Below are 22,156 nucleotides of genomic sequence, written 5' to 3' on the forward strand. Positions count from 1 at the left end.
TTCAGTGTGCACACAGTGAAGATGTAAGTTACGACACCAAGCTTTGTTTCATAGCTTGTATTTGGAACAAGATTGCAAAGAGTTAGCCAAATGTTAGTCAGGTGGTGTCTGCTTTGGTTGCATAAGTCACTGTGAAAATCTGGGAATCCCTGAGAAACTCAAAGGAAACTGCCTTGTGGGCGTTGCTTCAAAGGGCTGGGATGGACAGTGTGCTGGATTCTTTTTCCCAACAGCACTCTAAATTTATCTCCATTGTTCTTTTTTTTCTTTTTTTTCTGCTTAGTACTAAACCTGGATCGCAGCCAGCAAAGGACAACAATATCTTGACAGAGAACCTCATGCATCCCACACGGGTCATCTACATTGTCTGGGATCCATGTGTATCAGAGATTACAAGAGTGGAAAACAAAAGAATTACGCAACAGAAAGGTCTTGATGAGAGTAAACAAGAGAAACGTGACTTACTGCTGAAGCACTTTCCTGCCTGTAGTTGAAGCAAAGGGACAAGCAGAGGTCCACCCTTCAAATCTTCTCAGACAGTAACATAAAAATTCAGCAAATAAGCAACTAGAGTCTCATGTACTGTTGTCCGGTGTTTCTGTTTAGTCAGTACAGTTCCTTAGAGCAGAGATAAAGAGCTAAGTCATATGCAATTTCATACAAAAACTTGCATCTGTTTTAAGATCCAGCTGATAACATTGATAAAAGTCTTAGGTAAATTGTGTTACCAAAGTCAGTGCTGGCTTATTCAAAAGGAAAATCAACCATACCCATGAGAAAGCCTGACTGAGAGGAAGACTGTGGGACTGTTAAAATCCTGGTCTGCTCTGAAAGAGGTCACTTGACCTTATGTTACCTGATAGAGAAGTGTGGCCAACCTAAGCCAGCTCACAGCCCATGGCACAATCACCTCTCTAAGCACGTGCTCTGCAAATGGCCAAGGCTTAGCAGGCTCCCCAGCCCCAGCAATGTGTGCCAATGGCACCATTGCCCTTGCTTTTAACCCTGCCTTTGGCTCTGCACACACCAGCAGTGGAGCATCCCAGTGTTGCAGGAGGGAGATTTCAAAATGGGGAGTATTAAGCTGGAGACTCCTGCCCACACTCTTTTCCTGCAGCTTGTTTCCAACAGCACATTGCTTCAGTGGGGGCAGGTACATCTGCTCCATGTGGAAAGGGGAGACCCAGCCAGAAAAAAGCTGAGGGTGGAGCTGAATATATATAAAAAAAATGTTGATAGAGAGCTTATTATCCAGAAGCACTTGGAAAGATGCTGCCTAGTGACCTAAGATGCTGGGAAGCCTCAAGGCACACCAAACACTATGTTTTTCTTACCTGTCCTTTTGCATGCACTATTTGGTATAGACAGTCTTTAGTCTCATGCCCTTTTGGGGGAAAAGCTTGTGTTGCTTGTGTATGAGCTGTGTTTTGAAATAGCCCCAAGGGCAATGCAAGTCCAAAGCAATCAGAGTTACTAAAGCTTTGGATTTAAGTAGACTTTAGGCATATATGACAAAGATGAAGTATTCTGGAAAGCCTTTTCCAGCTGCTGCCTAATCCTGGAGCTACCTAAAGTGTTTGTGGTAGTGCAGAATGCATAGACGTATCTCTGCTTTTACAATACTAAGTTAACAAATACATTGCTCTTATCTAAAACAGATCAGAATAAATATATTAGGTGCTTTTCTACTGATTTTGACATTGTGATCTAATAAGAATTCTCAGAGCATGCCTAGCATCCATACACAGCATTAGGACCCACATGAAGTATGCTTCTTCCCTTTAGGATTAAATCTAATGATTGCTCCATTCAGCCAGGATGTTGAAAACAGATTCAGCTGCCTCCCTTATTGAACCAATGCAGATCCACAACTATCGTCTCCCCTACTGAATGCTATAACATCAAGGTATAAATATAGATTACTGAAAATAAGGGTAGTCTTGAACCAATGCTGTTGAAGAAGTGCCGCTGTGCGCAACAGTTAATTGCAGGCAGCAGGTCAAAAGAAATGTTGATTCCCCTCTATTTGGCTCCTGTGAGGCTGCAACTACACTCTCCAGTCTTTGTCCCTCCTCTTCAAGGAGCATTTAGAGAGTCTGGAGCAAGTCCAGAGCAGAGACAGCAGGATGACTACATGTCATATGAGGAGAGGCCAAGAGAACTGGGTTTGCTCAAACTTGAGAGGAGAAGGTGAAGGGGAAGTCTTACTGCTCTCTGCAGCTGCCAAATGGAAGGATGCAGAGATGACAAAGCCAGGCTCCTTCTGGAAGAAGAACGTTAAAGATCTCAGGTACTGATGGCATGAGAAATGACAGGCACAAGTTGAAAACAGGAAATTCTTTTTAGATGTAAGGAGGAAAAAAATGTACCATGGAGACGGTTGGACACCTGAGGAGGTTGCCCAGAAAGGCTGTGGAATCCCTGCCTTTGGAGGCATATATAATTTGCTAGGCAAGTTCCCAGCAACCTGACTCAGCAAAACCTGCCTTGTGCAGGGGACTGGAGATGATGACCTCAGGAAGTCCCTTTTAACCTCAGTTTTTCTATGATTCTGTGGCTCTATGCAGGGAAAGAACAACAGATGAAAGCTTGTTGGAACCTCATAGTTGGAGCCCTTGGTTTGCAAAGAGGGGCCTGAATTCTGGTCCCTAGAACCAAAGGTTTAGTTATATATGTGTATATACACACACAGGCACAGAGGGAGGTGGTAAAGCTCTATGAAAACCAATAGACCAAATGAGCCACTCCTTTTCAAAATGCAGTATGTTCCTACCTCCTGGACAGAGCTTGCCTTCTGGGCTGCAGATTACACATGAACAGGAATATCTCTAGAAACCGCAAGTGAGAAAAACAGTGTGTGAGATTTCAGACTTATCCCCAGCCTTCCAACTGGTTAGACTTAGGCAGAATTACATCTATTTAGTGACCCCAGGTAGCTCCTCCCCTCTCTTCCAAGATGCCAGATTTTCTCCATGCTTTTGAACAAGAAGCCCATGACCTCATTTCCACCAAAGTGTTTGGATGCCTTAGTTGAACTATTTCCTCGCACTTATTACATTTCTTACAAACATACCAATAGTCTTGTGAAGTTCCTGCCTTCCGTGAACTAAATTCACAAGCTTTCACCTGTTATATGGTCAATTTCTAATATACTTTGCAAAAGGGCGTTTTAACCCTATGATCTTCAGGTTAGTAGATGCTGTAGTATTTAAATTATCAAAGTGGACAATACCTCATTCAGAGTCTGATCTTTATATATACATGCCTTATTTGATATTATTGTTCTCTTTCAGTCTCCCCGTAAGTGTGTATTATCTGTTATCTCTTCTCTTACAATGTATTCTCTTGAGAAACTGTGAAAGGGAAAACTAATTTCCAGTTCTGTGCTTTTTTTTAAAGACCTCACCACATGAGGTCTTTGTTAAGGCTGCAGGCCCCAAGTGCTATAGTTACATGATATTATTTTATTATAGACATCAGCATTATCATAGGCTTTTTAAGAAAGAGGGAGGTGTAATTACCAAATTAAGCAGGAAGATGGTATGATCAGTGAAGATTGAAGTATAAGGAAGTAGTTTCAAGAAAAAGGAAAACTTGTTTTATATCTTATTAAAAATAAGCATCAGCATTTTTACTTCTTATATAACCATATAAATAGAATAGACTTCACCTATGCAAGTCTAAAAATGAGCTCAGTGTGAAAATGTTTTGTGTGTACAAATCTATTGTAAATCACATTTAAAAGATTTTCAACTTTGCCTCATGTGATTATTGAAATAATGCTTCTCTTACTATTTGTCCCATTCTCACTGAGTGTGAAAGTTCCAAACTACATATTACTCATGAATCAGTACTGAATTTGACACTAGTGATATAAGAAAGTAGAGGTAGATGTTTAAGAGATTTCATGCAGGCGGGAGATGCTGTTATGTTGCAGAACAAAACAAATTTCCCACCGTGGTAGGCAGGTTGGGGTCTATTTCCAAACTACAGCAGAAGTCTTCATCTTAATGTTGCTAATCATATTAGCTAAATATCACAGCAGGCAAAATGAGTTTTCAATAACACTGCTGAGTAATTTTCCAGCTAGTTTCATGCTTGGGATAATCTTATTTTTTTCTTTGTAAGTTTTGCATGGATATACTGGGGCAATTATCTTCAGGCATTTGGAAACTAAGCTAGCACAGCAGCTTGCCAGTCTGCCTTAGTGTGACCCACTGTGGTGTTTATGTTCTGCATGCCAGTTGTTATTAGCTCACATGTGCGTGGAATACCATTTTCCTCTTTATTGGTTTAACATAATGGTATACCATGGGGAGTGTTTTACAGAAGGAACAGGATATGAATGTAAAGGCCTTCCTTCAAAGCAGGTGTTTATTATCCATACACAGGAAATTTCATTCATTCTTCCCATCTTATTTTATTTATAAACACCAAATAGATATCATGGAGGAGCTTAAAGTTTAACAGATAATGGAGAAAATAATTGCAATTACCTTTTGAGCACTCACAGTTTGCTCAGTGTTGTATAAACATTTTCCCAATCTGAGGCATTTGTACAACAAAGGCCAGATTAAGGCTGTCCACCACAGAAGAGGATAAATTTCACAGTAAATTTCTCAGTAAAGTCAACAAGTGCAGGCACACAGTGCTTGGTGTCCTCCTCTTAACACTGTGGTTACATCCCTCTCAGAAGTGGGGCTGACTTAAATGTCTCTTTACTTCCCCACTGTACAGCTGCCTTGAGTTTGTTGCTTCAGATGGGGAGAGTGCATCAGGTCAAAGAGCCATCCAGGTTTAAAGTAAAAAGAAAAAGGAAACCAAAGCCCTCAGAAAAGAAAAGTTATTTTTCTTTTATCCTAGTCTAGTGCTTGCTCTGCCTCATAAACAATTGTAGCAGAGCAACAGGGAGCAATGCATGGGAGGAACAAAAAAGTAGGGACAGCAAGGAAAGGTCTGTTTCTGTCCACAAAACTGCAGTGAATGTGTAGGGAAACAGGACCCAAAAAAAGAGAAAAGCTTCTTGTCCCCAGATTTACCCAGAATTTGAAGTTTTCATTAAAAGAGAATTAATAACCTAACACAAAAGAGGAAATGGAAGCCAAACCGCATGCTACATCAGATTACACAGCAAGATCGCATACCTCAGGCTTGATCAGGGAATAGAGAAGCCTGGGATAAGAGACTGCAGATGCATAGAGAACAGATGCACTCAGCAGAGAAAACAGAACTCCCCTCACTGCACTGAGGACATGTGGAATCCAGTCTGCAGCAGAGGAGTGGACAAGTTGCCCAAAACCACCTGCTCCTTTTGAGACACAGACCTACAGGTACATGTAGGGAGAGCCTGCTCCTCTCAGCATTACATTGACAACTTTTACATTCATGCTTCAACCTTGCCTAAGCATGCCAAAAAAGTGCTGGACCAGAGGAGTAAAGAAGTAAAAACTTCTGGGCTAGAAGATATGAACAGCCTTGCTCAAGTGAGCTGTATTAATTTAGAAAAAGGAATAACATCCACAACTTGGGAAATGACTAATAATGCAGCAAGAAACAAATTTTTGTTCCAGTCTAATGTTACTCCACCTTTCTCCCCAGAGTTCATGAAGTTTCAGTCTAATCATGCAGTTTATGTCCAAAGTCCTCTGCATTATCTGGGAAAAATGAGAGGAAAATGGGTTTTTGGAGTGATGTCCGTCATCGCATGCAAGGATAAACTTACACAGAAGGCCACAACGATTCAATCAGTATGCTTTGAAATATGCAGGTGTCATTCATTTCATATTGAGGGGTAAATGTTGAAAGACAATACCAAAAAAAATGTTTTAGGAAGCAGTTTGAACAAGGACAAGCAGTTAAAGTGTTAAACATAAAGAAATTGAAAGATCCTGAAAGAAGCAAGATTGTAAGCACACAAATGGACAGAACTCCTCTAATTTTGACCCACACCTACCTCTTGACCTAATGGGACACTCCAAACCCCTAAAAGTCTAGTTTACAACAGATTTGTATCATGTGGTTATTTTCTGTTTTAACTGGATTAGAATAAAGCAGCAATTTAATTTTTATATATACTTTTTATATACTGGGTAGTCTGTGAAACAGAAGGATAATTATACCTCCTAGCTGTGGGGAAAACTTGAGTCACTGTTTGTTCCTTATTAGACACCAGAAGACCAGCCCCTCAGCTGTGAGTAACATAGAATCATAGAATCATAGAATAGTTAGGGTTGGAAAGGACATTAAGATCATCCAGTTCCAACCCCCGTGCCATGGGCAGGGACACCTCACACTAAACCATGGAACCCAAGGCTCTTACATCATGTGTAGGTTTCTTGATCTCTTAAAAAGACAATGACTAGGAAGGTTTTGTTTTCCTTTACCTTTTCCCCCCTCCCTCTTCAGTTAAGCCATTCATAACATACTTGTCCCAGGTTCTATATCTTTGCCTGAGTTCATGCCCCATCCTTTCTCCTCACTGAGGGCATTAAGCAGGTTCTCTACTTGGCTGTTATTTTTGAGAACCATTGTGAGAAGTCTGCACCTTTCATACACCCTACCTCTCCATCTGATTTGGAAGTTGGCCAGTGGATTCCTGAGTTATTAAGAAAAGAAAAATGAGCGAGCAGAGTGACAGGCAACATGATGACAGCAGCTTCACTCCTTTTGGAAATGAGACAAAAATAGACTCCTGCATATCCTAAATGCCAAAATTAAGTGGAAGGCAACTTTTCTGTGCTTCCGGTCTAAACGGAAACCAGATGTTCCAGGGTTATTTTCTCTGGTCCTTCAGAGAAGAGTTGTTTTGTCAGTAAGTTGCTTCCTCCATCAGGGCCTGAAACTTTTTCTGCCGGTATTCAAGTGCACTTAAGGCTGGGAGGGGGAAGGGGGGGGAAGACAGCCCACAAACCTTTCTCCAGAATTTTAGAAACTCATTATAGAATAAACATGCTCAGCACAAATAAGTGTGTACTCATGTTTTTGAGTTTTAAATCTGTTTTCTTCTTTCAGATAAGAACAGCCAAATCCTCAGCTTGTCTAAATCAGCATAGAGTCATTCAGCAGCACTGTGCCAATTTAAACCAATTGAGAGTCCCTGCACGTAAAACCAGATGATTTCCCATACATGTTGGGTTTGATAGTTGTCCTGGCAGAAGTGTGGAAGCTGCTTCTTGTTTGGATATTGCTACTGAAATAAAGAAACTGGTCTTAATTCTCCAGCCTACTGACTGGCTCCTACAATCAGGTGGCAACCTCCAAGGACAGGAGTGTTAGGAAGGTACAGGCGAAGGAAAGAATATGAAAGGCCAAGCTAAAAAACAACAACAACAAAGTAGGCAGTGTTTGAAAAGAAATATTATCTAGTTTGAATAAGTAAAGAAGTAAATAAATCAATCGAGGATAATAGGCATCCCAACAGACTTTCTTCTGATAGGAACGTAAGAGAGAAAATTTTATTGAGGAGAATAAATATCTATTAATTCAACAGATTATAAACACATGTTGGAGATAGCTAGCTCTAATTTGGGTTTAACACACCCCAGTTTGGAGGAGATTGATTTGAGAACTTAATTTTACGTGCTGAAAATTTTTAAAAGACATTCTCACCATCAAAAAATAATACTCAGAGGTTTACATGTGCGTGTAACCTTACATGCTACAGTCGTGAGACAAACCAGGATGTGTAAAAGTTGAGCTAACACCTCTTTGGCAGGAAAAGAACTTTAGCTGCTAAGACTGAGGACATGTATTCTTTGAATCCAAGTCTTAATGTCAGTGCCAATGGTGATGCAAGCAATAAGAATTCCTTACTGTAATGTGATCGGCCACAGAAATGTTTTTTCTGCCACTGTTCTTTTATTTTTCTAGATCAAACATCACTATGAGTTACACATGAAGATTGGGGGGGGGGAGGATAGTTTATTCTCATTGTTTCAGGATGGGGTTTTTTCCTTCATTTATTATACACATTTCCTTTTTTAAGAAGGAACATACAAACTGAAAGGGGATAATAACATAAATTATACAAAATATACAAAGTGCTAAACTACTGCAAAATGTCTACCAGGCTATTGGGGGTACTAGGGTGAGAAAGTAAAATATGTTTAGGTAGATTTGACAGTATTTGACAAGAAAGAGGGGAATTTACACACACAAAGGTAATAACAGATGCAAAGAAATAATTTATTTTTAACCTTTTAATTTTTATTTATGAGGAAGTATATTTCAAGTATTCCAGCAGACCCTTTACAAAGATCATAGAATCACAGAATCATAGAATAGGTAGGGTTGGAAAAGACCTTAAGATCATCTAGTTCCAACCCCCCTGTTGTCATAGATACATATAAATATGGAAAAAAAACAAAACACAGAATGAATGAATCCTACTTTAAGAAACATGACGTCCTTCCAGGAATGTATTATTTGATTTATTCTACAATGATAGGAGTCTTTTGAGATACTTGTTACATGTCTGAAGAACTTCACACTTGGATTTGTTGCTTCAATACACAAGATGCGTTGATATTCTAATAATAGACATTCTAAAATGCCTTATTACTATGCTAGCTCCACCAGTTTCTCAACTCTCAACCCAGAAATGGAGACACTAATTTTCTTTTCACAAAGAATTTTCATAAGGGCCTCTATGTAAAAATCAACCTATTCTTTTTTTAAGGATCCCTCCTATGACTCCATTATTTCATGTAAAGCTGTCACTTAGCTTGCTGACATTTCTTGATTTTGGGCCTAGAAATAGAAACAATCCCATGTGCTGTATTTTTTGTACCTCTCAAGAGAGTCATGAGAAACGTCCTGCATGTGTAGGGTTGTTTTCATGACCATGGGCATTTCATCTGAGTCAGCTGGGTTTGCTTTTTCAAAAATGGAGGCAATGCTGTGCCCTGTGTTACAGTGACATTGTGCAGCTGTGCACAGGCTGAGCCCATGTTAATGTTAAAATGAAGTTTTAAAATGAAGTGCCATGAGCGCAGTATTAAATAAGGCAATGGCAAGACTTAAACTAAAGAAACTGCAATTCCTCTGCTTACCTTCTAGTGACCAAATTAAGCAGTCTGTAAAGGTATACATGTACCCTCCTTATTGGTTGTCCAAGTTAATTTTTTAGGTGAAATTAGCATTTCAGTAGAAAAAATGCCAATGTAATAGCAAACTATATTTACAGGAGTCATAAAAGGTTTCAGTCTTCTGAAACTCCTACAACATTTTAGGATATCACAAAGTTTCAGAAAGACCAGAATAATTTATCTGAAAAAATATTTCCTAACAAAGAGAAATAGACCTGTCTACCAATGTCCAAGGTCAGCCCCAGAGGTGATAGGTCTATTTAAAATTGAAGGTAGAAAGCACAAGCAAACTAGGACAGGGAATGCATACAAGGAGAAGTATCACTCCAAATTTTATTAAAATGCATACACATTACCTCATGCCTCCACTTCAAGCTGTCATTGGAGACACGACTCTGAGCTAGACAGCTTGTTATACCTACATGGCTAAGTGCATCTGTCCCAGGGAACAATCATTCACCCCTGAGCAGCTGCTGCAGTGTGCCTTCACACACATTTCTTGGCTGTCCCCATCTACAGTAGACTGGCCTCATCCACACAGCATGGCATTCCCCATGGGTCTCCCTTCTCCTGCATTTTGGTGGCCCTAGAACACAGTATTTTTTGTGTGCATGTTTTTTTCCAGTTCAGAGTTTAAAATATTGTGAGATCAACAATTCTACCCACCAGTACAGCAGCTGTATGTCACATACAAAGGAAGTTGTTGCAGGTCCTGGGGCATGATATGAACGCATTTCAGGTGTTTGAGAGTGAAAATCTTGTCAGCAGTGTCAAATGACCAAGTTATTGAAATCTTGTCTACTTTCCCTATAATGAGGGGCCTTCAAAGTGAACTGTCCCCCAAGCCATAGCTGGATCTTGTCTGACGGAGAGCTATTAGCATACTTTAAAGGGAAGCCAGTGAGTGAATGAATACTTCCAATCTGCAAGACTTCAGCCCATTTCACTCTGTGCAGTTTCCTATATGGATGGACGAAACAATTACTTTGCAGCTGTTGGAAGGAACAGAAGTATTTGGGTCAGTATCCCAGTCACACATCTGCAATCAGGACCCTTCTGGTCCACCTGCGTCCTAGTTCAGTTCATATCAGAGTAAAGAACAAAACGGCGTCTAGATGAAAATGACTTCTAAAGGATACAAAAGGTACCATATTCAAACATTCAGAGCTAAGGGTATCAGATAGGAGTAATGAGAGAAATAGGCTCATAGCACTCCTTCAGAAGCTTGTCAGATCAAGTCTTAGGAAAGGCATGGATATTTAAATATATAAACACAATACCACCAAACACAGATTAGACACCACTATGTAATGCAAATGGTTTGAACATGAACAGCAGTATGCCATGTGAGATTGTACAATGAAACCAGAAATGTAAATATTAAACTTTGCCCAGACAAGCACATCACTGGTGCAGGCAAGTTATTACTTCCCTAAATACTATTTACCAGTGTCTAACTACAGTAACCAAATGTTTGGTTTGAACATGTATTTTAAAGGTTGCCTTAGCTCAGCTATTCCAATAGCCCTATCTCGAACAAAACCCCAGCCTAGACAAAACCTGCAGCTGGGAGTTTTTAGGGAGGGACTTCATGTATTTGTGGAAAGCACTAAGGCTGAAGTCCTGACTAGGAGTGCTGGTGGGTGACTGCAATTTAAGTGATTCTTATAGTTCTGTTTAATTGCACTGTTCAGGTAAGTTTTCATTCTTTACTGGAAACCTCTCTTTATACCAATTTGTTAAGCATAAAATAGCATGAGTTATTTTTCAAGAATATTTTTCCAAGGTGTGGCCTGACTACATTAGTGAGTATGATCAGGATAGAAAGGAAAAAAACCCCAACCCAACACAAACAAAATGGGGGGAGGGTGTGTGTGTGACTGAAGTTAAAAAGTACATAAATCACTTCAGAAATATCATTTGCAAATTCATTGTGTGAAGTAATTAATCAAAGCACGGCTGAGTTCTAGTACTTGAGAGACTTTGATCTGACAACTGGAAGAAATATAAAGAAACTACTGGGTATCAAGCTACAGTGTTAGGATGTAAAATGTTTCTCCATGCTAGTCACAAGTTTAATTACTTCTTTTTTTCTACTGACAGACCCAAATTAAAATAAATGGGCCACACCGAGACAAATTTCAGATGCATGGAGCTCTTAGAAATGTATATTGTTCCCATAATACAGGAAAATACTATGGAATTTATTCATAAAGCTGTTCAATTTTTTTTTTCTTTTGCTGTGAATTGTATTGGGAAAGTAAAATAGAATACATAACAAGTGCTTGACATTTTCTATTTTAGATGCTTAATTTAGAGATTTTAAAACGTTATTTTTATTTTTGCAAAAGTATACATGTCTACCCAGATTTACAGCAGCATGTCAAGAACAAGTTACAGCTAGAAAACATAGACAGTAGTCAAATATTAACCCAACTGCCTTAATACTGTCATTCTTTACTCTCAATATGAAGTATTTCCATTTGAGTAACACACAGAGATTGTCCTGCCAATCTGTATAGGTTTGGTAGTGCTGAAAGTGGCTTGGAATACTTTTCAAGTAACTAAACACACTTTTAGACTGACTAATTGCAAGAATAAAAATGAAAATATAAAATATTTCTTGTAAAATGTATGCAAATCTATGCTACAAATTTAAAGCTTTTAGAAAGCAAATAAGACTATTGCTTAAGGAAATTATTAAGTCAGTATGTACTGCTACCATACCCTGTGAAACACGGCTGGGGTTGGTCCATCACACTGGAACTCATATCAGTAATCATGCAGTCAGAAACCAGGAGTCAGGGTCAGCATGACCAGGGTCAGTATCTTTAGTCATTTGACTTAAACAAAAAAACACACGGTTGAAAAGAAGTCATTGTTACATCACCTGCATTATGGCTTTTAAAACCATAGGGGATGTTTATTGCCTAGTCTGTATCCAATAGTATGGGGAATTATTATGTACCAAAAAAAAAAAGCTGAAAAATTAATAGCAACATGTAAGAGCATCCCCCCTACCATCCTAATCCTGGTTGATAGGAAGAGGTCTTGAATTGCTCTTTAACCTCGAGGGTAATGATCTCACTTTTTCCCTTTCCTCTTTCTCATCCTCCCAAAGCTACCTTCCACTATAATTCTCCCTTTATTTCACACAGTTGCTTACCTTCTTCTCATAGTTTTCTGCCCTAAGTTATCTGTAATCTGCGCATAGCAACCAGCAGAGACAACACATAATTGCTTACGTTAATGAAGTAGGGAAAAAAATCTTCCTTTTCATCCATTTGAATGGCCAGTCAAATACAGATGCTTCCTTGGCTGCTGCTGCTGCTATTTAGCCATAACTCCTCTGCATATTCTACTCACAATGGTAATGAAGGAGTTTTATTCTCCTGTCCCCACTGTCCAGATTGCATAAGCAATTATGCAATCTTGCAGCAGTGGGCTCCAGAAACACTCCTTTTTGTGTGTGAGCCGGTGATGCCTGTGGGTAGGCTGCAGTTCTAGGAAAAAGGTGAACTACATAAAAGGAGAGTAGTAGTTCATGCACTAGCATTTCCTCTAGGAAACATACCTAAAAGCCAGACAATTCAGAGGATGTGATCACCTTTTTTTCTGTGAGATTCGCTAGTGTAACTATCTTTAAATAGGGTTGTTTTAAAGCAGATCTTTCATTCATAAGAGTCTGAGACTTTAGGGTCCCCAGCACCTGGGAGGCACTGGCATCATACTTACTTGACAGCAATGAAGGAGTCAGAAACACACACGGACTATCAAGCCTGAAGTATCAGTCCTAAAGCAAGTATAATCTTTCCTTCTACAGACAAAACCGAAACACAATCTTAAAGCAATGAAATGTCTCAACTGCAGTTCTAGACACAATGTGCTTTGCAAGCCCCAGCATCACCATATCCTTCCTGAGGCCCTGCTTCCTTCCAGACATCGGTGCTGGTTCCAAGGCGCCCAGTCTCAGCTCTCAGATGATGATTTGCTGAGTTCTTGTGTCACCAGAACTTGTTTTACAACCCATCCGTTCCCACAACTTTCTAGAGGTTGCCTCAATCTCTTGCAAGGCTATGAAAGTACAGCAGCGGTGAACAGGAAAAGCAGAGCCTGTTTGGAAATTTAATATATAAAAAAAAAAAAGAAACAAAACCCTTGACTCCTTGCTTTCTTTACATGGATTCACTGAGAAAAGCTTGTCTTCACACTCACAGTGAGGAACTAATTGAGTTGTTTTCCAGAAGAACTTCATCAGGGAAAAAAGGTTTGCAAAAATGCCTGAAAAATAAAACGTCAGACAATCTGGAACATCATGAACCCTAGTTATACTTCTTGGAAACTCATCCTTATGCACTTTCTTCAGTACCTTCCACAGAGAGGGAAGATTATATGACTGTAGCCTCTTTCCTCCTGCCTCATGTCGATTTTCTTTTGATAAATGTGTTTACTGTGAGAAAACAGAATAGAAGACAAACCTGGAGGGAGGATGCGAAAGAGCAAGAAAGCAGTGAAAAGCAGGCAAAGGGATCTTTGTGAATAAAAGGAAAAGGTAAATGAACATCAGAAAGTAAAATACAAAAGGGAAGAAAGGAGAAATGGTGAAATGTCCTATCAAATGATACAGAATACATTTTTAAAGCAATCTAACTTTTAGCTTTAAAGGACAATGCCTAAATATTGTATTACCTAATGGTTGGAGCTTTATTCTCCCTGTACAAATAAAACCACCATAAGCACTGGTACCTCTGTAGACACTATTTTTTTTTTTTTCATTTTCTGATGGGTTTTTTTTTTCTGTCAAAAAGAGATGCAAAATTTTTTTCCGTTGGATGAAGCACTTCAAAATTTTGCAAATTTTTATGTTGTCTTACCACAAGTAATGTGAGTGTTACATATGCTTGGAGATATTTAATCTTGATTTTCCTTCTATTGACATTCAAACTGCATAACCCTCATTTCTTACACAAAAGTGAACAATGTTCCACAAAAGCAAGTGTCTGTTTCTTTCATCACTTCTCTTTACTAGCAGGTTATTTCCAGAATCTTCTTTTGCTTGAAGGAAATGAAAAATTACTGATATGATTGATAGGAATTCTTCTCCTTTAGCAACCTTTCAGGATCCCTGAAGTTGTTCATTTGCTGTGAGGTACCCAGTGAAATCAAGCCATTACAAAGGATGTACACCACCAACTGTGGTTCTCCATATTGTGAATTCAGAGTCTATATGATATCAGTATTAAGCCTCATGAAAAATATTATTGCTCATTCTTGAAATAAAGTCTGCAGCAAAGATCATCTCTCTGCATTTGGTGGCTGTGGATACATTTTATTTTTGTTTACAAAATTGAGCAGTTTTCCACAAAATATATGTCATTCTCTACCATTACCTGTGGCTCAGACAATTCAGTTTCTATATTGTGGGCATGGTAACAACAGAAAATTTCCAACAGCATGTATCAAATCCTTTTTAATGTACTTTCCCTCATAGTCACAGCTTGCTCCTCCTCAACACAGATTGCTTTTCCATGGGGTTCCATAGTGCTCCTTCTTGAATCTGGGCTGGGGAAATTTCTTAAATCTGGTCATCCAAGAATTTTTTTTTTCTTTCTTTTTTTTTTTTTAACCTGAAAAATAAAATTGTCAACTTGTTTTTATGAAATTCCTCACAGGATGAAATTTTATGGTCCTCATCTTACAAAGCAGAAAAAGAAAAGTTAATGCTATAAACCCAAAGTCAAGTGTGGGAAAACTATGGCTGTATGTGGAATAGTACCTGACAGTTCTGGGCAGCATCCCTTCCTCCCTACCCTCTTAGGTTGGGCTTACAACTTAAGCTTGTGGAAATCCACTGGCACTGAAAAGTGTTCTCTGCGCTGGTATACCATACTGCAGAACAAACGAAAGACATCAGAAATTTGAGTTAGAGGTGTTGAGATCTGCAAGCACTTGGGTAGAATGAAACAGGAGGGGGAGCTCTCAGCACACCGGCCAACTACGAAGGCACGCTCCAGCACAGCAATATTTCCCAAGCCATGATAGGAGGATCAGCTTTCCCTCTGCTTTCAGCAGGGAAAAGCTACAATTTTCTCACCAGCAGAGTCTGACCTTCCGCATTTACTTACAAAATAGTTTTCTTAAAATCGCTTCTTCCCTTCATCAAAACCTTTTTTGATCACTGGTACTATGGGGTACCTCGTTTGCTGGATTACGCAGGAAAAAAAGAGCTAATTATCTTCTCTCCTTTGCCTTTTTGATAAAATATATAAAATATAATTTGGTTCATCAAGCAATGATAGCAAACATATGGAGAAAGAACAAGGACAACACCGATAACAAGTCAGACACCAAGAAGTGTTGCACAGAAGAGAAACATGCACAACTGCTTTCTGCCTCATTTTCTCTCTTAGTTAGGTTTTTACTTCATATGTTTGCAGATCAGTGCCAAATCCTTCCCTCTGGCCCTTTACACCAAATACGAACCATGCCTTGGTCTGTGATCTACTGATGACAAGATCACCACTAGGACCCACATTTCCTCTTGGCAGCTTTTCATTTATTGCAAGGTGCTGCACTCACTCAACTTGAAATCAAGTAGCAATACTTGGGAAAAGGAAACAGCTAATTATAGAGTAGCTAAACATGCAAGCAACAGGGCAAAGAAGTTAATTTTATAAGCAAAACCAAATACTATTGAAATCAGTCAGCAATAATTCATCCAGCGATTGCTGCCTAGCAATTTTATAGCAGGTAACAGGAAGAACATGCAGAAAGACTGAAACAAGGGTTTAATAGAAATAGGACAGCCTAGACACAAAGGGTAGACTGTATATATTTTAAATCATCACCTATCATAAATTTGTAAAAAACCAAGATGATTTCTAGAGGAATAACCTTGGGCAAGATATGTATGACCCAGACAAAAAATCTTTAAATGTTTCTAAAACTGCCTTATTTTACTTGTCTAGTAATTCTGCAAGTATTATACCTCCAGAAGAGAAAACAATAGGTCATTTTCTATCCCTTTATTATAAGTTGGATTCAGCCCATTGAATTCTGTAAAATCAATAGATTTTAGGTAAGCTACAATAAAAAGAAAGGCTTAGAGAAAGATTATGAATAGAAACAATACTTGAGACAAATCAGCAGTGAATGTTGATTATGAAACACTTAGCAACTGCTTGTGATTGGTCTCTGAAGTTAGAAAACACTGCTGAATTAAGCCAAATCATAATAAAAGTAAGAAATCTGAATACATGGAGAAAGAGTTCCTAGGATGGTCTGGCAAATAGAAAGATTTAGATGAGGCTTGCTTAATTTAGCAAACCAGATGCTGAGAAACAAGTATACACTAGAGAAGACAAAGAGCTAGCAAAGCTGAAAAGCAGAAGTTCATTCAAGAATGATTAAAAAAAAAAAAAAGTGTAGTCTTGGGTAAGATTAGACTGGAAAATTAAAAGAAGGTTTACTAATTTCCAGAGAAGTAAGAGAGCAGCTAGACTACTTTTAAGATCAAACTGGGTAAGTTCCTAAAAGGAAAGATATGAGATGGCTGCCAGCAACAGCAGAGAATTGTTACCCAGGAGGCTGTAGCTGCTCCCCATTACCCAGGACGTCCTTTCTTACCTCATGTCCTTATCAGAGACCTGTAAGCACTAGCTGGTATTCCACAAACTGAAAAAGCAGCGAAATATGTCAAATGCACCTTAAAAGTAAATTATCCACTGCAAATCATTCCTAGTTTTATTATTCTATAACTCATGTAAAGAATGAAATTCATCTAATATTAATGAGTTCTCTTAGTAGGACTAAATTAAAGATTTGCAGGTAAGCACTCAAACAACAGACATCAGACTTTCAGGGAACACTGGCTACTATTTAGTTCCCTGACATCAAAATTTCTTTCTTTTTTTTTTCTTTCTTGGACACATATTTTCCATCAAGAATTTATGTAAAAACCTCCTAAAGTTAAAGTGTACTTTGAAAGTAAGAACTACTGGATCTGTACCCTTGGTGTACTGGCACATTTTCAAGACACTCCACTGACCTAGCATTCAGCCTTTCTGATGAAAGCTACATTAAACAACATGTTGAAATCTACACATATATATATATATGTATTTATAAAGTCATAGGGAAACATCTAAATTGTGATCCAAAGTAGTACATAAACAGGGGCCTTATCAGTGGAAATAAAGGAGAGAGCATCTGTAATGAAAAACATTAAATGTTGCGGTAAAAGCAGAGACCACACTAAATCAACTTAGAAATGCCTGAAGACAGATATAAAAAATGAGAACAGAAGCTCTGTATTCAGAGTTAAATGAAGGATTCAGAAAGTTGCTTTAAAAAACGCTCAACCACTAAAGAAAGAATATCCAAATCTGAAGACAAGAATTTGAAGCTGGCTAAAAATTAGAGAAAAAGCAAAGGGAATACAGATCAAATTTATTGTAAAAGATTCAGTTTTGAACTAGAAAATAACAGTGTGTTGTTAGTAATACAAGAAAGCAAAATCTCTTCCACAGTGGATTTACTTCCATTTTCATTCCAGATCTCAAACATTTTGACCAAAACATGCATATATAACATGATTTTGTTTCCAACCAAACTTGGGGTCAACCACAAATGATGAAAAAAAAAAAAAAAAGTATTTATTTTCAGGCTATGAATCTTAAGCATCATTTTGAATGGAATTGGTAGCAGAATGGAGAAGGATAAACTGGGATCAGAGAAAGATGCTGAAGCTTAATGAAGGATCTGTTTGCCATCACACCTGGGGATTTGTAATAGCTTCCTATGAATTTCCTAAATAGGGGACTGAGCTAGAGGTTTGGGGGTGGGGGTGCTCAAGTTCAATGTTTAGCTATACTTAATTGATAGAACTTCCAAGGGAAAGTTTTAATTTATTTACTTGTAATTCTGCCTCATTTTCTTTCTGATTTGAATCTGGTTTACTCATTGTGGCATACAGATAAGAAATTACCGATTTTGTCATGCTGTTGATGGGAAAGCCATGGCCTCTTGTTTCATTTGCTCGTATCACCAGCAACATACCTGTTGCCAATGCTGTTCAAATGTTTTGTTCAAAGATGGTTCAAGATATTTAAAAAGATAATAAGAGCTCTAGGAGCAGGAACAGAGGACAGGTATCAGGGAAATTTCTTGAAGCTTTACTCGGTCAACTGCTCCCTCTTTCCAGGCCAACAGTTATGTTTATTTCTGCAAAGCAACAAAAATTTGGTAGGCCCCCTACTGAAACACAGAATTACAGAATGGCTTGGGTTGGAAGGGACCTTAAAAGATCACATAGTTCCAACTCCCTGCCACAGGCAGGGGCACCTTCCACTAGACCGGTGCAATCTGGCCTTGAACACTGCCAGGGATGGGGTATCCACAGCTTCCCTAGGAAATCTGTTCCAGTGCTTCACCACCCTCACAGGGAAGAATTTCTTCCTAACATCTAATGTAAATTTACCCTCTTTTAGCTTAAAGCCATTACCCCTTGTCCTATCATTACCTGCCCTTATAAAAAGTCCCTCATGTTACAGAAACATGTTTCAGAACAGCCTTTGGGCAGTAGCTGGAGAACTTTGAGCTCCTGGAAGCTACATCTCATGTCTTCTAAGGTACCACACACGTTTTTCCACGGCTACACTTTTTTTCACAGAGCTCCTTCCTGGCATTATGTGGTTCATGATTCAGACCAGCCTTCAGGCACACAGGTATGAATCACTGAAATGGGCCTGGTCATGTTATAATTAGCCAGATTTTCCCCTTGTCCAAATCTTCTGTATATACATGGTCCAAAACCAGCCAGGTGGAGAAAGAAGAGCCTACCCTGAGTCAGAGATACTTAATTTACAGTCATATACCTCTAGAATTAGTTATCCATTTGCAGGTACGGGTCTTTGTGCTCTAAATTTTTAGACTTAAAAATTAAAAGAATTCTTTACTGAGCAAGTTTAAGTGATGCTATGGCTCTGCAAGTGGAGCGACACAATCAAAAACAGAGAAGGAAATAAAACTGAAGTAGTAAAGTGAGTCCCCTTGTCTCCTGTGAGAGAAGAGAGGGGAAGGTTAAGGTGTGGATCATTTGCGGATTTAGTTTTGGAGCTTGTTGGGAGGTATTCAGCTACAGCTAAAATGGCTGCCATTATAAAATCTTGGTTAGATGAGATGCATAGTAGATAAAGTAGAAACCAGTGTCTCCCTTGGAGCACTTTAACAACTGGGTTTGAATTCCTAAGAGGTCTGATTGTACATGTGCAAATGCTTCCATATAAAGGTTAGGCACCCATTGTTATTGCAGTGTCTGTTAAAAAAGATAGCCATATCGGTTGCTAGGAGATGGCAGACTTCTCCTAGAGAAAAATCACTCCTGATAAAAAAAAATGATTTTACATAAAGACCCTCTTAAATATAAATATCTTTGACAGCAGCTATTATTATTCACAGAGTTCCTTCACAACTGAATAAATGGCAGAAAAATATATATTTGAATACCATTATAACCTAAAGTGTTAAATAGGTTTTTCTCCCTTTTCTCCCCTCCCTTTTTTTGTTACTCCCAAGTACTATTTGCTTCCAGCAAAAATTGCTGCTTTTTTTTTTTTTTTTCTATAGACCATTCCACAAGCGAAACATTTGGAAACTGAGCTCAAAAATTGAACTTACTTGTCTTCCCCTCCACCATAAAACCAGCTTTGCTTAAAATGGATTGTACAGTAGGATAAACACTTTATTGGGAAGGAACTTGGATGCAAAAAGAGGAGAAAAAAGCCTGCAGTAAGTCTTCACAAATGGATGGGTGGGAGAAGGCAGGTGGGAGGCTGTGCCACATGAAAGCAACCAACCATCCAATTTCATTTCAATAATGTTAGGAATTTTCTTCCTACTGGGGTGGCTGGAAGTACAGCTGCCCTGTATTTGTGACCATGTGCCCAGCTTTTAGTGAAAATGACCTTAACAAATAAAACATGAAACAAACGATATACTTGCTGTTTTAAACCTGTGTAGTCAATAAATGAAACAATAACCTTTCCTAATTTAGTGTGCTCAGACTTGCTATTGTGGACATGAGAACTCCCCAGCTGCAGACACAAAGGCACACTGCCTGCACAATATGAGGTTTCAGCAGCTGTGCCTTCCATTGACCAGTGGTGGGAGAAATGTAGATGAAATACCGACAATAAGAGATCGATGTTGTAAATATTAGCATGAGAAAGAGTGCACCAAATTCTGAGTGTGTCCTTTTTTTGTGCGGTTGTGATAAAGTTTCTCAGGAATTTTTCATGCAGGGAGGAGGGCATGTGTGCCTGTGCATGTGTGTGAAGTGCCTCCGAATCAGGCAGCAGCATGCTTCCTTACACAAATATTGACAGGAATCCTTTAGTTTATTTGGAATTTTCCTGAGAAAGCTGCAACAATACGGTAATACCTCTTCACTACTTTTCACACAGTTTTTTCAACTGTTGGCACCAGGAAATCCTTATTGTTTTAATCAATACCACTTGGAGTGATGACATGTTCCTTTTTTTCTTCTAGTGACAGACACAGTGCATTTCCTCACACAAAGTTCTCATGAGAGATTTTTGTGCTGTGCTCAGTATAGCCAACAGCAAGTATGTATTTGCCAAAGGGCTGAAAGAAGGGGTCACGATTTTCTCCTCTTCCATTTTCATCCTGATGCTTTCTGCTATACTGCTGTACTATTCACAAATGACACCAAGAAAAGCAACGGAACTACTGCCAATGGTTATAATGAAACATCTGAGGAATATCTGGAAGACTAGGAGTTGTTCATTTAGTAAAGCTTTGAATTTAACCTTGATGTTGCCTTCCTCCTCCACCTCCTTCCCACTCCTTACACTTGAACAAAAAAACATACAGTAATCCTTTAAATGCATTCTTTAATGCTTTACATTAATTACAAGCTTGATTAAAGTTATTAAGGTAATTTGAATGTAATATGTGTATACCCAACTAATATATTATGATGAATGTTATTACAGCACTATACTTTGCTCTGCAATAAGGTATAGTATACAGCGCAGAGATGTAAGAAATGCTTTTTCTGAAGGCACGTGGAGAAGAACTCCCTGCCACTGTGCTAGTGGCAGCAAGAAATACCCCATTTCCATTGCTCAGAGAACAGGCAGGACCCTCATTCCGTGTTCCCACAGACCCAAGGCAATGAAGGAATTCACCACCACAGCACTCCTGTCAGTGTTTGGGGCAAAGTGCAATCTCTCACTGGACTTGTTTGCATAGCGCTATATGTGCTCATCACCCAGCACAATAAATAACTGTGCAAAATAAACATTTCTAACTTCAAACTTTTACAACTTAACACATGCCCCTTGAGCTTAATTGCAGCAGCTGCACATCCACTGATCTGCTGAAACTTATGTGTTTTGACATCCTCTCCATTCGTTCTTTTTCTGCCTTGATCAAGTCAATTTGTAGCTTCCAAGCTTCATTCAGTGAAGTATTGCAAAGCAAATGGCATTTTGTTCTTTCTCAGTCTTTTTTTTTTTCATTGCTCCTCTCTTTCCATGATTGAGACTTCCTGTTTACCTCTCGAAGACCTTGGCATCAACCTTCAGTCCCAAAATTCCTTTCTGAGCCATCCTGTGCCACTTCAGACAGCAAAATCTTTGACATCAGGTTTAATGAAGGTGGGATTAAACCCCAAATTTTATTTGTTTCACAAGGCTCAAGCCTACACTTTCTTGAATGCATTTTCCTCCCATTGATACTTGAGTGTGACTACATCATGATCCACATGATTCCGCAGTTAAGGTACAAAAAGCCCTAAAACCATCTCTTCCTATTTTGTTGATGCAAAACCAATGCAGGTAACCAAAGGAAGTAGCAGTAAAGCATATTTTAGTTTCTGAAAAGACGGAGGTATGACATGGAGCACACACATGGTTGGATTGCCATTTTTTTCAAACTTTGAACTCATTTCTCTGTTTTGAACACAAGCAGTTTCAAAAGAAGATCTAAACCACCTAGTTCAAGGAGGAAAGCAATCATTATTGACAACTGGACATTGCAATACTATA

The 22,156-nt window shown here is 38.8% G+C and overlaps 2 long non-coding RNA genes across 3 annotated transcripts in view; both read right to left on the minus strand.

Annotated features, from left to right (window-relative positions):
- Positions 1-8,183: 8,183 nt before the first annotated feature.
- Positions 8,184-12,530, minus strand: LOC136013691 (uncharacterized). Its single transcript, XR_010612320.1, has 2 exons — positions 11,814-12,530; positions 8,184-10,078 (listed from the first exon to the last, which is right to left on the minus strand). It is a non-coding gene; the product is annotated as an uncharacterized LOC136013691 (long non-coding RNA).
- A 1,864-nt stretch (positions 12,531-14,394) lies between these two features.
- The window catches only part of LOC136013692 (uncharacterized), a 42,821-nt gene continuing 35,059 nt past the window's right edge, over positions 14,395-22,156 (minus strand). The window contains exons 3-4 of one of the 2 annotated variants that reach the window (XR_010612321.1): positions 14,863-14,975; positions 14,395-14,713 (exon numbers count right to left, since the gene is read on the minus strand). This is a non-coding gene — a long non-coding RNA (uncharacterized LOC136013692). Of the gene's footprint in view, positions 14,714-14,862; positions 14,976-20,984; positions 22,103-22,156 lie in introns of those variants that run through there. The other variant, XR_010612322.1, reaches the window with a different exon arrangement.

Source organism: Lathamus discolor, chromosome 4 (assembly GCF_037157495.1).
Source record: "Lathamus discolor isolate bLatDis1 chromosome 4, bLatDis1.hap1, whole genome shotgun sequence".
NCBI lineage: Eukaryota > Metazoa > Chordata > Aves > Psittaciformes > Psittacidae > Lathamus > Lathamus discolor.